Genomic DNA, 13822 nt, shown 5'->3' on the forward strand with positions numbered 1-13822 from the left:
GTCCTACAATGGCAGGGATGGGTATGCCCTGTGTGGGTACACGGCGTTGTTCTGCGCTAACCGCCTCCGTACAGGTATGTGTTTCAGCAGGAAAGCGATGCCGAGTGTACTACAGCCTGGTGTATTCGATACAAGAGTTCCTGGGGATTATTAGGCTCTATTCACACTAATGCGTTTTTTGATGCATTTTGCAGAAATGCACGGAAATTTTTTAACATGGGTTCCTATGGAACATGTTCACATCAATGCATTTTTGTGCCTCTGCGTTTTTGGAAAGGGTCGGGACTGTTTTTCATGCAAATTGCAGCGTTTTGCATGTAATAGAATTCAATGGACCCGCATCCAAAACGCAAGTACTGTGTTTTTACTGTGTTTTTGCCGCGATTTGTGTTTTGTGTTTTTTTTTTTTTATTTTTTTTTTTTTACATTGTATATAGCTAGTTGCTCAAGCAGCCATAGTGTAAAAATAAAAAAAAAAACACTAAAAAAAAAAAAAAAACGCAAAACACGGCAAAAACGCATGCGGCAAGCACTGCAAAAAGCACCGCAGAAACACTCAAAAGCAACATGCATTGATGTGAATCAAGCCTTAGTCTGGATTCACACCTATGCATTTTTAGTGCTTTTTGCATTTTGCAGATTTGCACTACAGTCCATTTAACATGATTTCCTATGGAACACGTTCTGTAGTGCGAATCTGCAAAAAGCACTAAAAATGCCTAGGTGTGAATCCAGTCTTAGGACTGATTCACATCTATGCATTCCTAGTGCTTATTGCATTTTGCAGATTTGCTCTACAGAACGTGTTCCATAGGAAACCATGTAAAATGGACTGTAGTGCAAATCTGCAAAATGCAAAAAGCACTAAAAATGCATAGGTGTGAATTCGGCCTTAGGCTCCATTCACACCTATGCATGTTGCTTTTGAGCATTTTTGGAGTTTTTTTTGTCATGCTTGCCATGTTTTTGAGCAGCGTTTTTGTAGCGTTTTTACAGCGTTTTTGCCGCGTTTAGCGTTTTTTTTTTTTTTTTACAGTTTTATTTTTACAGTCTAAAAAAAAAAAATAAAAAAAATAAAAAAACGCCAAAAACGCTGTAAAAACGCTGCAAAAACGGTGCACTTGCGTTTTTGATGCTGGTCCATTGAATTCTATTACATGCAAAACGCTGCATTTTGCATGAAAAAAAAGTCCCTGACCCTTTCCAAAAATGCAGAGGTACAAAAATGCATTGATGTGAACATGTTCCATAGGAACCCATGTTAAAAAATTCCCATGCATTTCTGCAAAATGCAAAATGCATCAAAAAACGCGCTAGTGTGAATGGAGCCTTAGACTTGATTCACACTTATGCATTTTTAGTGCTTTTTGCATTTTGCAGATTTGCACTACAAAACATGTTCCATTGGAAACCATGATAAATGGACTGTAGTGTGTTTCTGCAAAACTACAAACGAGCTAAAAAAATGCATAGGTGTGAACCAGGCCTTATGCCTCATACACACATTCCGATTATCGGATGATAAAAATCACTTTCGGATTGATCGTTCGATAATATGATCGTTAGTACACGGCTTTCAACAGCCGATTGCGTCCGTCCAACATAATCCGAAGGGACAAACACGAAAACGTGCTCGGATGACAGCCCATTGTACGACAATCGTTTAATCAGTACAGTATGCGTCCGCTAAAAATCGATAGACGTACACCGCGCATGATCGGAAACACGAAAATAAACCAGAAGGACACAGGGGTCACACGTGTTTGACGTCATTTCAGATACGTAGCTATGCACACCGGAAGGTTTTTCCAGAATCGTACGACAAAAATCTTACTTTTCATAGAACATATTTTGCACTGTTGTATTGGATATTAGTTTTATGCAACAAAATGCGAACGATACGTCGTACGATAATCGGAACGTGTGTACGAGGCATTCGTCTTTTTTTTCCTTTCTGTTTTCACCTGGTGATCTGATCAGTAAAACACCTCCTGTATTGGAGAGCCCCCACTCTGAAGCAACAGAGACACCAGCATTGTCAGTCTGGGGGAAGGGGGTGTGTTAGGTGCACTAACAGATTTAGATACACTAACAAATTGAAACCAAACTCCTGCTACTACTATGTAAACAGTTACAGTCTGTTCCTTCTGGGATAAAGGTTTTACATAAATAAATAAAAGCTGTCAATGGTAAATGCACTATATTACCAAAAGTATTGGGACACCTGCCTTTACACACACATGAATTTTAATGGCATCCCAGTCTTAGTCCGTAGGGTTCAATATTGAGTTGGTCCACCCTTTGCAGCTATAACAGCTTCAACTCTTCTGGGAAGACTGTCCACAAGGTTTAGGAGTGTGTCTATGGGAATTTTTAACCATTCTTCCAGAAACGTATTTGTGAGGTCAGGCACTGATGTTGGATGAGAAGGCCTGGCTTGCAGTCTCCGCTCTAATTCATCCCCAAGGTGTTCTATCGGGTTGAGGTCAGGACAGCCAAGTTCCTCCACCCCAAACTCACTCATCCATGTCTTTATGGACCTTGCTTTGTGCACTGGTTTTCAGGGGTTGGGCTTGGCCCCTTAGCTCCAGTGAAGGGAACTCTTAAGGCGACAGCATACCAAGATATTTTGGACAATTTCATGCTCCTAACTTTGTGGGAACAGTTTGGGGATGACCCCTGCAGCACAAAAGGTTTTTCACCTTAATGCAGAGAATTAAAGGAGTTGTAAAGGCAAAAGTTTGTTTATCTTATAGCATTCTATGTATTAAGATAAAAACCTTCTATGTGTAGAATCCCCCCCCCCGGCACCCCCTAATACTTACCCTGAGCCCCATCTCCTTCCAGTAATGTCTACAATTCCATCGGCCATCCGGGACACTCCTCCTCATTGGCTGGTGTGCAGCCGGGGCACCATTGGCTCCTGCGGCTGTCAAAGTCAGTTAGCCAATCAGGGGAGAGAGGGGGTGGGGCTGAATGGCAGCTGTGTGTCTGAATGGACACAGGGAGCTGCAGCTCGGCTCAGGTGCCCCCATAGTAAGCTACTGGGCTGTGGGGGCACTCGTCAGGAGGGAGGGGCCAGGAACAGCGAAGAGGGACCTGAGAAGAGGAGGATCTGGGCTGCTCTGTGCAAACCCAAACTGCACAGAGGAGGTAAGTATAACATGTTTGGTTTTTTACACAAGACTTTACAATCACTTTAAGGTGAAAAACCATGAGGGTTTACAACCCCTTTAAAGAGGAGGTCCAGCCCCCCCATGAAAAAATTACTAAATACTGTAGCTGCTGACTTTAATTTTTAAGACACTTACCTGTCCTGGAATCCAGCGATGTTGGCACCCCAGCTGATGTTTCCATTGGCTCTCGGGTACTGCCTCCCCCATTGCCATGGCTGGTTCCCCACTGTGCATGCGCGAAGCGTGCTGTGCTTTGTGAATGGCTAGGTGGCAGGGGAAGGAGGAGGGAGGCTGAACTTCCAAGGGACCTTCCCGCATCTCGCCGCAGCCAGGTCTCCCAGAAGTGGGGACCCGTTCCCCCTCCCCCCTGAAAGGTGCCAAAAGTGGCACCGGATGGGGGGGGAGAAGATAGGTGGAGCTTCCCCTTTTGGGTGGAGCTCCGCTGTAAGTAACACTTACTGGTCTCCCCCCCCCCCCCCCAACTTGATACTGGACAGGCATCTTCCCAGTGCTGGGATAAAGTCATCTAGCGCCCAGGGCAAAGATGCCAAACGGTGCACCCCCCAAATCTATGAGCATTTTGTGTCAGCATAAATCCCCTCTTCCATAAAAATCTGAGCGCTAATCTGCACAATTACCCCTAAGCATAAATTCCCTTTGCAAGCCAAAATTCTCCCCAACCAAAAAATCCCCCTTTTCCAGTACTCCTGCCAGCTTGTAGGTAGGTACTCTCTATGCAACCCCCCCCCACCTCCCCACCTCACATGATGCCACAGCACCCAAGGCAGTCCCTCCTGCCCACCCCTTGTCCCGGACCTGTATCCTCCTACCAGCAGGCTCCTTGCACTGCACTACAACAGTTTGTATCCTTGAGCTGCTTCTTTTTCACTGAGCTCTGCTGTACAGGTACTGCAAGAGTCCAATATCAAGCCAAATTCAAGTACTTGAACTGCTTACACTAAAAAAAAAAAAAAAATGGTGCAATAATGAATACAGAGCTGACTTGTCTGTGTTTTATATCTGCCTGGAGTTCAGCTTTAAGCAGTCTTATAAATGTGATCCAGTATGTGTCCGCTGTTGCCGAGTATTGGGTGTCAGTGTTAGCATGCAGAATTTGTGCTCCCTTCCGACTCCTAAGTACTGTACAAATGATAGCAGTGGTTGGCTCAATGTAATATGAAATGTCTTCATTCTCCTCGCTCAGCAATTAGCGGAAGGCAGTGTTAATCTTGTTGACTAAAACCGACTAAAATATTTTAGTCGACTAACTTAATACCATTTTAGTCGACTAAAATATGATTAAAACTAAAACAATTGAGATGACTAAAATACGGCTAAAACTAAAATGGCATTTTAGTCAAAAGACTAAAATGAGACTAAAACTAAAATGCCATTTTAGTCAAAAGACTAAAATGAGACTAAAACTAAAATGCCATTTTAGTCAAAAGACTAAGACTAAAACTAAACTGAAATTTGTCGTCAAAATTAACACTGGTCTGTAGTGCATGTTCATACTTCAATAACATAAATAATAATAATATATTCAATTTTTCACTCCAGCAGTATATAATGAGTTTGGAAATTGCAGAGAAATGCTTAAATAATGTAGTACAATTTAACTACACCCATTCGATTTTAGATGACTAAAATTAGTTTTATTTGACAAAAATGATTTTAGTCAACCAAAATGTACTAGAGATTTAGTCAACTAAATACGACTAAAACAATTGCAAAAGACTAAAATTGGACTAACACTAAAATGCCATTTTAGTCCTAAGACTAATGCCGCGTACACGTGGTCGGATTTTCCGACGGGAAATGTTCGATGGGAGCTTGCCAGAAATTCTGACAGTGTGTAGGCTCCATCAGACATTTTCCATCGGAATTTCCTACAAACAAAATTTGAGATCTGGATCTCAAATTTTCTGACAACAAAATCTGATCAGATTTTGTTGTCGGAAATTCCGATCGTGTGTACACAATTCCGATGCACAAAATTCCACGCATGTTCGGAATCAAGCAGAAGCGTCGCACTGGCTATTGAATTTCATTTTTCTTGGCTCATTGTATGCGTTCTTGACGTTTGGAATTTCCGACAAGATTTGTGTGACCGTGTGTATGTAAGACAAGTTTCAGCCAACATCCATCAGAAAAAAATCCATGGATTTTGTTGTCGGAATGTGCAATCGTGTGTACGCGGCATAATGCCGCGTACACACGATCGCACTTTCCGACAACAAAACCATGGAATTTTGTTTGAAGGATGTTGGCTCAAACTTGTCTTGCATGCACACGGTCACACAAATGTTGGCCAACAATTACGAACGTAGTGACATACAAGACGTACGTAATATCTCCATTACGAAGACTAGTTTTACAAGACAGAGCGCTTCCGGCTTGTCCTTGATTCCGAGCATGCATGGACTTTTGTGTGACGGACTTGTGTACACACGATCGGAAAGTCCGACAACAAAGTTTTGTTGGCGGAAAATTTGAGAACCTGCTAGCCAACCTTTGTTGGCGGAAAGTCCAACAACAAATGTTCGATGGAGCATACACACGGTCGGACTTTCAGCCAACAAGCTCACATCCAACATTTGTTGTTGGAAAATCCGATCGTGTGTACGGGTCATAAGACTAAAACTAAATAGAAATTTGCTGCCAAAATTAACACTGGCAGAAGTTGACTGTAAAGATTTCAGGCGGCGGGGATCACGGTAAATGCAGAAGCACTTAGGCAGTTTGTTAATGGCATGTCAGGTCACAGGACGGGCATTTAATTAATGTGTGCGCTGCGTTCTGTCTACATTCAAATGCAGAACCAACAAAGGCATGATTATTGTAGAATAGAAATTCATAATAAAGAAAAGATACACCATAATCTTCTGTATCCGCTGAACCGGGAGCTGTTTATTTTTTAACAAGACTGACTTTGTCTGAATCAGGAAGCTTGGCCTGTCTGCGTGTGAGTCATCCCCGCTGGAGAGAACAACAAATAAATTGTGAGCTCTTCAGAACCAGGAGATACTGTTCCTGGGGAATTCTGTATAGCACTTATTAGGAATACCAATATAGGCCCCCTGTATAGAGAAGGTACTCTGAGAAGCGTTACCTGCACCTTCACCGACCGCATAATATAATCCCAGAGCACGTTCAACACCAACCAGTTCTGAGAAGAAAAAAAGAGAGACACTTTTGATGGTAGCTCAATGACTCTAGCAATCACAGACATAAACTATATTACCAAATGAACGTCTGCCTTTACACCCACATGAACTTTAATGGAATCCCAATCTCATCCATGTCTTTATGGACCTTAATTTGTACACTGGTCCAAATCATTTGGTGGAGGGGGGATTATGGTGTGGGGTTGTTTTTCAGGGGTTGGACTTGGCCTCTTAGTTTCAGTGAAGGGAACTCTTAAGGTGTCAGCATGCCAAGACATTTTGGACAATTTCATGCTGTCAACTTTGTGGGAACAGTTCCTGTTCCAAAATGACTGTGCCCCAGTGCACAAAGCAAGGTCCATAATGACATGGATGAGCGTTTTTGGGGTGGAGTAACTTGACCTTTGGGTTGAATTAGAGCGGAGACTGCGAGCCAGGCCTTCTTGTCCAACATCGGTGCCTGACCTCACAAATGCTCTTCTGGAAGAATGGTCAAAGATTCCCATAGACACACTCCTAAATCTTGTGGACAGCCTTCCCAGAAGAGTTGAAGCTGTTATAGCTGCAAAGGATGGGCCAACTCAATATTGAACCCTACGAACGGACTTATGCCCCGTACACACGGTCGGATTTTCCAACGGAAAATGTGTGATAGGACCTCGTTGTCGGAAATTCCGACCGTGTGTAGGCTCCATCACACATTTTCCATCGGATTTTCCGACACACAAAGTTTGAGAGCAGGCTATAAAATCCGTTGTCGGAATTTCCGATCGTGTGTGCACAAATCCGACGCACAAAGTGCCACGCATGCTCAGAATAAATAAAGAGATGAAAGCTATTGGCTACTGCCCCGTTTATAGTCCCGACGTACGTGTTTTACGTCACCGCGTTCAGAATGATCGGATTTTCCGACAACTTTGTGTGACCATGTGTATGCAAGACAAGTTTGAGCCAACATCCGTTGAAAAAAATCCTAGGATTTTTTTGTCAGAATGTCCGATCAATGTCCGATCGCGTGTACGGGGCATAAGACTGGGATACCATTAAAGTTCATGTGCGTGTAAAAGCAGGCATCCCAATACTTTTGGTAATATAGTGTATAAAAAAAATTAAATAAGTAATCCAATTTTTATCAAAAAAAATTAAATTTCATCGCCAAGAATGTAAAAAAAAATTATTTGAGGGCTTGTCATACTCTTCTCCAAGGTTCAGCAACGCTTGTTTTCTGGGTTAGATTATGCCCCGTGTCTTTCAACCTACTCTCTGTGAGCCCAGGCTGTCAATGACATGTCCCTTGGGTATGTGTCATCAAGTTGGCCTGGGCTAACAGGAGAATGATGAGGATGTGAGGGCAAATCTCTCCAACATGGACACTCACAGCAATAAAAACCTGATGGAGAGATTTTAACAGTTCTTCGGTCTATGCAAAACTTTTTTCTTGTTCTAAACAGGGGCTACCATGTCAATTTCGTAAAGCGGTAGTAAACCGTTGGGCGAGTTTTGTTTTTTTCTGACCTGCAAGGTAATATCATAATGTGCTAGTTTGCAGCCACAGTGAGGCTGCCTTTGATGGGGCACAGTGAGGCTGCCTTTGATGGGGCACAGTGAGGATGCCTTTGATGGGGCACAGTGAGGCTGCCTTTGGTGGGGCACAGTGAGGCTGCCTTTGATGGGGCACAGTGAGGCTGCCTTTGATGGGGCACAGTGAGGCTGCATTTGATGGGGCACAGTGAGGCTACATTTGATGGGGCACAGTGAGGCTACATTTGATGGGGCACAGTGAGGCTACATTTGATGGGGCACAGTGAGGCTACATTTGATGGGGCACAGTGGGGCTGCATTTGATGGGGCACAGTGGCTGCATTTGATGGGGCACAGTGAGGCTGCATTTGATGGGGCACAGTGAGGCTGCATTTGATGGGGCACAGTGGCTGCATTTGATGGGGCACAGTGGCTGCATTTGATGGGGCACAGTGGCTGCATTTAATGGGCACAGTGGCTGCGTTTAATGGGCACAGTGGCTGCGTTTAATGGGCCACAGTAGCTGCATTTGATGGGGCACAGTGAGGCTGCATTTGATGGGGCACAGTGGCTGCATTTGATGGGCACAGTGGCTGCATTTGATGGGGCACAGTGAGGCTGCATTTGATGGGGCACAGTGAGGCTGCATTTGATGGGGCACAGTGAGGCTGCATTTGATGGGGCACAGTGAGGCTGCATTTGATGGGGCACAGTGAGGCTGCATTTGATGGGGCACAGTGAGGCTGCATTTGATGGGGCACAGTGAGGCTGCATTTGATGGGGCACAGTGAGGCTGCATTTGATGGGCACAGTGGCTGCATTTGATGTCACAGAGGCTGCATATGATGGGCACAGTGGCTGCATTTGATGTCACAGTGGCTGCATATGATGGGGCACAGTGGCTGCATTTAATGGGCACAGTGGCTGCTTTTAATGGGCACAGTAGCTGTATTTGATGGGGCGCAGTGGCTGCATTTGATGGGCACAGTGAGGCTGCAATTGATGTTCTTTTTTTCAGTATTTTGCTAGTTTGTTTGCGCCCCCCCCCCCCAAATTTTCAGCACCAGCCGCCACTGCTATGGGTACAGAGATGGGAGTTTACTCCCACTTTGAGGGAGCTCTTGAGCCAAACCAAGCATAGAAAACCATGTGCATGTGGAGATAACACAAATCCAGTACTGAATTATTAAAGCAGCGTTCCGCCGAAAAAAAAAAAAAATAAAAGTCAGCAGCTACAAATACTGCAGCTGCTGACTTTTAATATTAGGACATTTACCTGCCCGGGGCGCCCGTGATGTCCTCACTCGATCTGTCCCTGGGTTCCCGGGTGGAGGCGCCGGTATCTTCAGTAAGGGAATCCAGAAGTGAAGCCTTGCAGCCTCACAGCCTGGTTCCCTACTGTGCATGCGTGTGTCGCGCTGCACGATCTTACTGGTCCCTGCTGTCTTCTGGGACCTGTGTATCTCCCAGAAGAAGGGGGGGGGGGACTGAGGAGGGGCCGTACATGGCATAAATCGCCACGGATACTGTGGCAATCTATGCCCGGAAGTGGGAGCAAATACCTGGATTTTACAGGTATCTGCTCCCCCCTCCCCCCTGAAAGGTGCCAAATGTGACACCAGAGGGGGGGAAGAATCCGAAAAGCGGAAGTTCCATTTTTGTTGGCACTGAGCCTTTACCCCACTGTGACGTTTCCAGTCAATAACAACTGTGCAGGAGAAGACTTCACAATTGTTGTTGTTAGTCTCAGATCACCTTTGCAGGTTGTGCAGTATGGAGAGTCTGTTTAGTTGTTTTAGCAATGTAGGTTTATTGCCCTCGGGGCTTCTGGTCATCCCAGCCAGCACTGAAATTAACCCTGTATGCCCAACACAGGCTTCCCAAGGCTCCAAATAAGTGTCTCCTCAGACAAAAATCTGACAGCTGCTTGTAGTTCTGCAAAAAAAAGCTACAGTTAATTCTGGGTTCACACTATTGCGATGTGGGAACAGGCACGATTCCAGTGCTGGTTTCCGCATCGCATCTCCCTCACAGGCAGTTCACCGCTGTGGGTGTCAATATTTGTATATTTGTTAATGACACCCCCAGATCGGTTTTGCAGATCGCAGTGCGAACTGTAAATTCAGACAGAAATCAGATCACATGGGGGTGAACCCCCATGCGATCCAATTCCAGTGCAAGCGGAAAAAAAAGGTTCCTGCACCTTTTTTGTGCGATTCCAATGCGAGTTCAGCCGTACAACTGAATTCGCATTGCACAGACATCATGTGATCTGCACAGCAATGCGGTGCGAATCACATGCAATGTCTGTGTTCTCAATAGTGTGAACCCAGGCTGAAAGACATTTGTATTGGGATTCTAGAGTAATTGTGTGCTTGAATTCTAATAACTATGTCATGATATAAAACATTGTGATGGTCATTATTGCATCAAAATCTTATTATGGGGACCAATGATCTATAGTTTTGCTCTTGCATATGGGTCCACTTTAGCAAAACAGCAGATGTTTAAACGAGGCATGCCACTGACTCCGCAACAGGAACTTTTAAAATTTACGTAAACATTACCCGCTGCTCCCCCCCAAGCAGAGGTATATGGCATTCCTGGGCCGTGTGTCACGTCTGTGTACAGTAATGCAGTGTATGCAGTGTGTTTTGTAAATGCGAGTGTATTTTATATATTTCTGCTTTGGGGCAAGAGAAGCAACAACACACTTTATAGGCTTGTCTCTGTGTCTGTGCTCAGTGATCCTTGAACAGGGCTACTTACTAGAGTTTAGTCCGGCTCCCCTGTGATCAGACTAAAAGTAATAGCCGAACAGGCCTCAAACCTTCATTATAGGCCCTATGCACAAAGACATACATCATTTACACAGGGATAAAAAAGTAATCCATGAGGTAAAAAGGAAGTTCTGGACAGCCGCACTCCAGAATATAGCCTTTATTAGTAAAAAGTCCAACAAATACAAGCCACAGCAAAGAATGGGACAAACGAACTGACACGTTTCACACTTAACAGTGCTTAGTCATAGCTATGACTATTATTATTAAACAGGATTTATATAGCGACAACAGTTTGCACAGTGCTTTACAACATGAGGGCAGTACACGTACAATGCAAATCAATACAGGAGGAATCAGAGGGCCCTGCTCATTAGAGCTTACAATCTAGAGACTAAGCACTGTTAGGTGTGAAACGCGTCAGTTCGTTTGTCCCATTTTTTGCTGTGGCTTGTATTTGTTTGACTTTTTACTAATAAAGGTTATATTCCGGAGAGCGGCTGTCCAGAACTTCCTTTTTGCCTCATGTTGCTATATGCTTAGCCAGCACCTGGTTTTCCAGTTCTGAGGAGGGTTCTATATCCACATTTCCACCTGGAGCGGTGATCCCTTTCCCTTCCCCCAAAAAAGTAATCCATACTGCATTTCAGCTCATATGAACATACACCATATTACCAATAGTATTGGGACGCCTGCCTTTACACGCACATGAACTTTAATGGCATCCCAGTCTTATGCCCCGTACACACGGTCGGATTTTCCAATGGAAAATGTGTGATAGGACCTTGTTATCGGAAATTCCGACCGTGTGTAGGCTCCATCACACGTTTTCCATCGGATTTTCCGACACACAAAGTTTGAGAGCAGGATATAAAATTTTCCGACAACAAAATCCGTTGTCGGAAATTATAATCGTGTGTACACAAATCCGACGGACAAAGTGCCACACATGCTCAGAATAAATAAAGAGATGAAAGCTATTGGCCACTGCCCCGTTTATAGTCCCGACGTACGTGTTTTACGTCACCGCGTTCAGAATGATCAGATTTTCCGACAACTTTGTGTGACCGTGTGTATGCAAGACAAGTTTGAGCCAACATCCGTCGGAAAAAATCCTAGGATTTTGTTGTCGGAATGTCCGAACAAAGTCCGACCGTGTGTACGGGGCATAAGTCCGTAGGGTTCAATATTGATTTTGTGTATTGACCATACGAAAATCAGACAACAGACCTTTGTCCGTCGAAAATTTACTAGCCTGCCATCCAACATTTGTTGGCAGAAAGTTGGACAACAATTGTCAGAAGGAGCGTACTAACAGTAAAGTTTTAGGACAACAGTCTGTCAACAGACAATCCCCTGCCAGCAATCGTATCGTGTGTACGAGGCTTTAGTGTCCACCCCCATCCTTTACTATTCACAGCAGCTGCAAATCTCACAGCAAATCAGCAAAGCCGCCCCTCGCACATGGCTCGACTAATAGACATGCTGCGACGTCCATATGATATTTCCTTCACAGTTGGCTGATCTGTTCCCTGATTTTCCACATAATTAAGTGACTGAGGATTGTCACTGCAGGAAACTTCAGCTAAAATCTACCAGCACATTCCAGGGATTCCTTATGGCTGGGGTCTGTTATGGAAAGTACAATGCAAAAATAATGAACGTGTAGGAAGGTACAAAAGCAACAAGTCAGCAAAAAACTAATACTGTATAGGAAAACAATAATAATAGTAGTAATAAAAATTCTGATTTAATAAATAAGTTTATTAAGCACATGTAAGTCAATAAAATATAATACCAGAAAATTAGAATGCTATTAATAATGATAAAACTAATAGGCCCGATTTATTCAAATGCTTGATATTCTGTTTGTCTAGATCAGCATTTTTCAACTAGGGTGCCTTTTGGGTTCTGCTGGGGTGATACAAATATAGTTTGTCCTGTATTTTCACACCACGTAATGGGTTGCCATAGTGCGTATGGGATGGTTGGCAGCACTATAACAACAAATGAAGGTCTGGTCTAGGCAGAGCCGTCTTTAATGTTGATTGGACCCTGGGCAAACCTTTTCTTGCCCCCCCCCCCCATACAATTTCACTCTCCACCTGCTCTGAGACATATAATATATAGCAGCTAGACTTAAAATCAGTTTACTGAATCAGATCAGGCAGCGATTGCAATTGGTTTCCAGAGGTTACAGTGTATCATTACCGCTTACTGACTGGTTGCTAGAGGTTACAGCACACATTACGGCTCACTAATTAGTTGCTAGATGTTACAGCACATGATTTCTGCTTGTTGATTGGTTGCTAGAGATTACTGTACAGTAATACTGCTCACTGATTGGTTGCTAGAGGTTACAGCACATCATCTCCTCACTGCAGGGGGGCATGATCTACATATGAATGCCGCCTTTATTTACACATCTATGCCGCTGGATGCAGCTATTTACATATGGGTTCCGGTTATTTACATGTAAACACAGGGTCTGCAGGTGAGTCATCTGTACACAACAATAGGGCAGAGCTGGGCAGCATTAGTACCAGCACTTCACACTGAGATATCAGGACACAGCAAAGGACTAAAACTTTAAGGGACAAGGGAATTTAAACTGAGATAGTTGGCAAGTATGAGGCAGCTGCTTTGGGCCCCACAACAATGACAGGGCCCAGGGCAGCTGCCCTTTTTGCCCTACCTTAAAGACGGCCCTGGGTCTAGGGCCAGGATGAGCAGTGTCATTCGTTGCTATGGTGCATCAGGGCAATGAATGACACTGATCCAGATCAAGCAGCATGCAGGGCCGCCTCTAGAATTAAGGAGAGGACAGACGGGCACCTTTGCCCGCCCTCTGCCATACTTCTGGAGCCGTGAAGAAAGGCTCTGATAGGAAAAAGGGACAATTTGTTGGGGGACTCTGATATTATGAGGATACTCTGATGTGATGGTGTGGCTTTCATGAATAGGGGGGGGCACTGATGTGATATAGAGACCTTTAATGTGATGACGGGCGGACTGTGATGTGATGAATGGGGAGGGGGGGGCTGTGATGTGATTGAGGGGACTCTGATATGATGGAGGGGGTCTGTCATTTGATGGAGGGGGACTGTGATGTGATGAAGGGGGGAGTGTGATGTGATGAATGGGGGACTGAGATGTCATGAAGGGGAGACTGAGATAT

General features: G+C 44.3%; 1 protein-coding gene across 11 annotated transcripts in view; it reads left to right on the plus strand.

Annotated features, from left to right (window-relative positions):
• Positions 1-13822, plus strand: part of KIAA1217 (KIAA1217 ortholog) — a 901007-nt gene that overhangs the window by 463285 nt on the left and 423900 nt on the right. The gene's annotated exons all lie outside the window — the stretch shown is intronic.

This window comes from Aquarana catesbeiana, linkage group LG05, assembly GCF_042186555.1.
Source record: "Aquarana catesbeiana isolate 2022-GZ linkage group LG05, ASM4218655v1, whole genome shotgun sequence".
In the NCBI taxonomy this organism is placed as follows: Eukaryota; Metazoa; Chordata; class Amphibia; order Anura; family Ranidae; genus Aquarana; species Aquarana catesbeiana.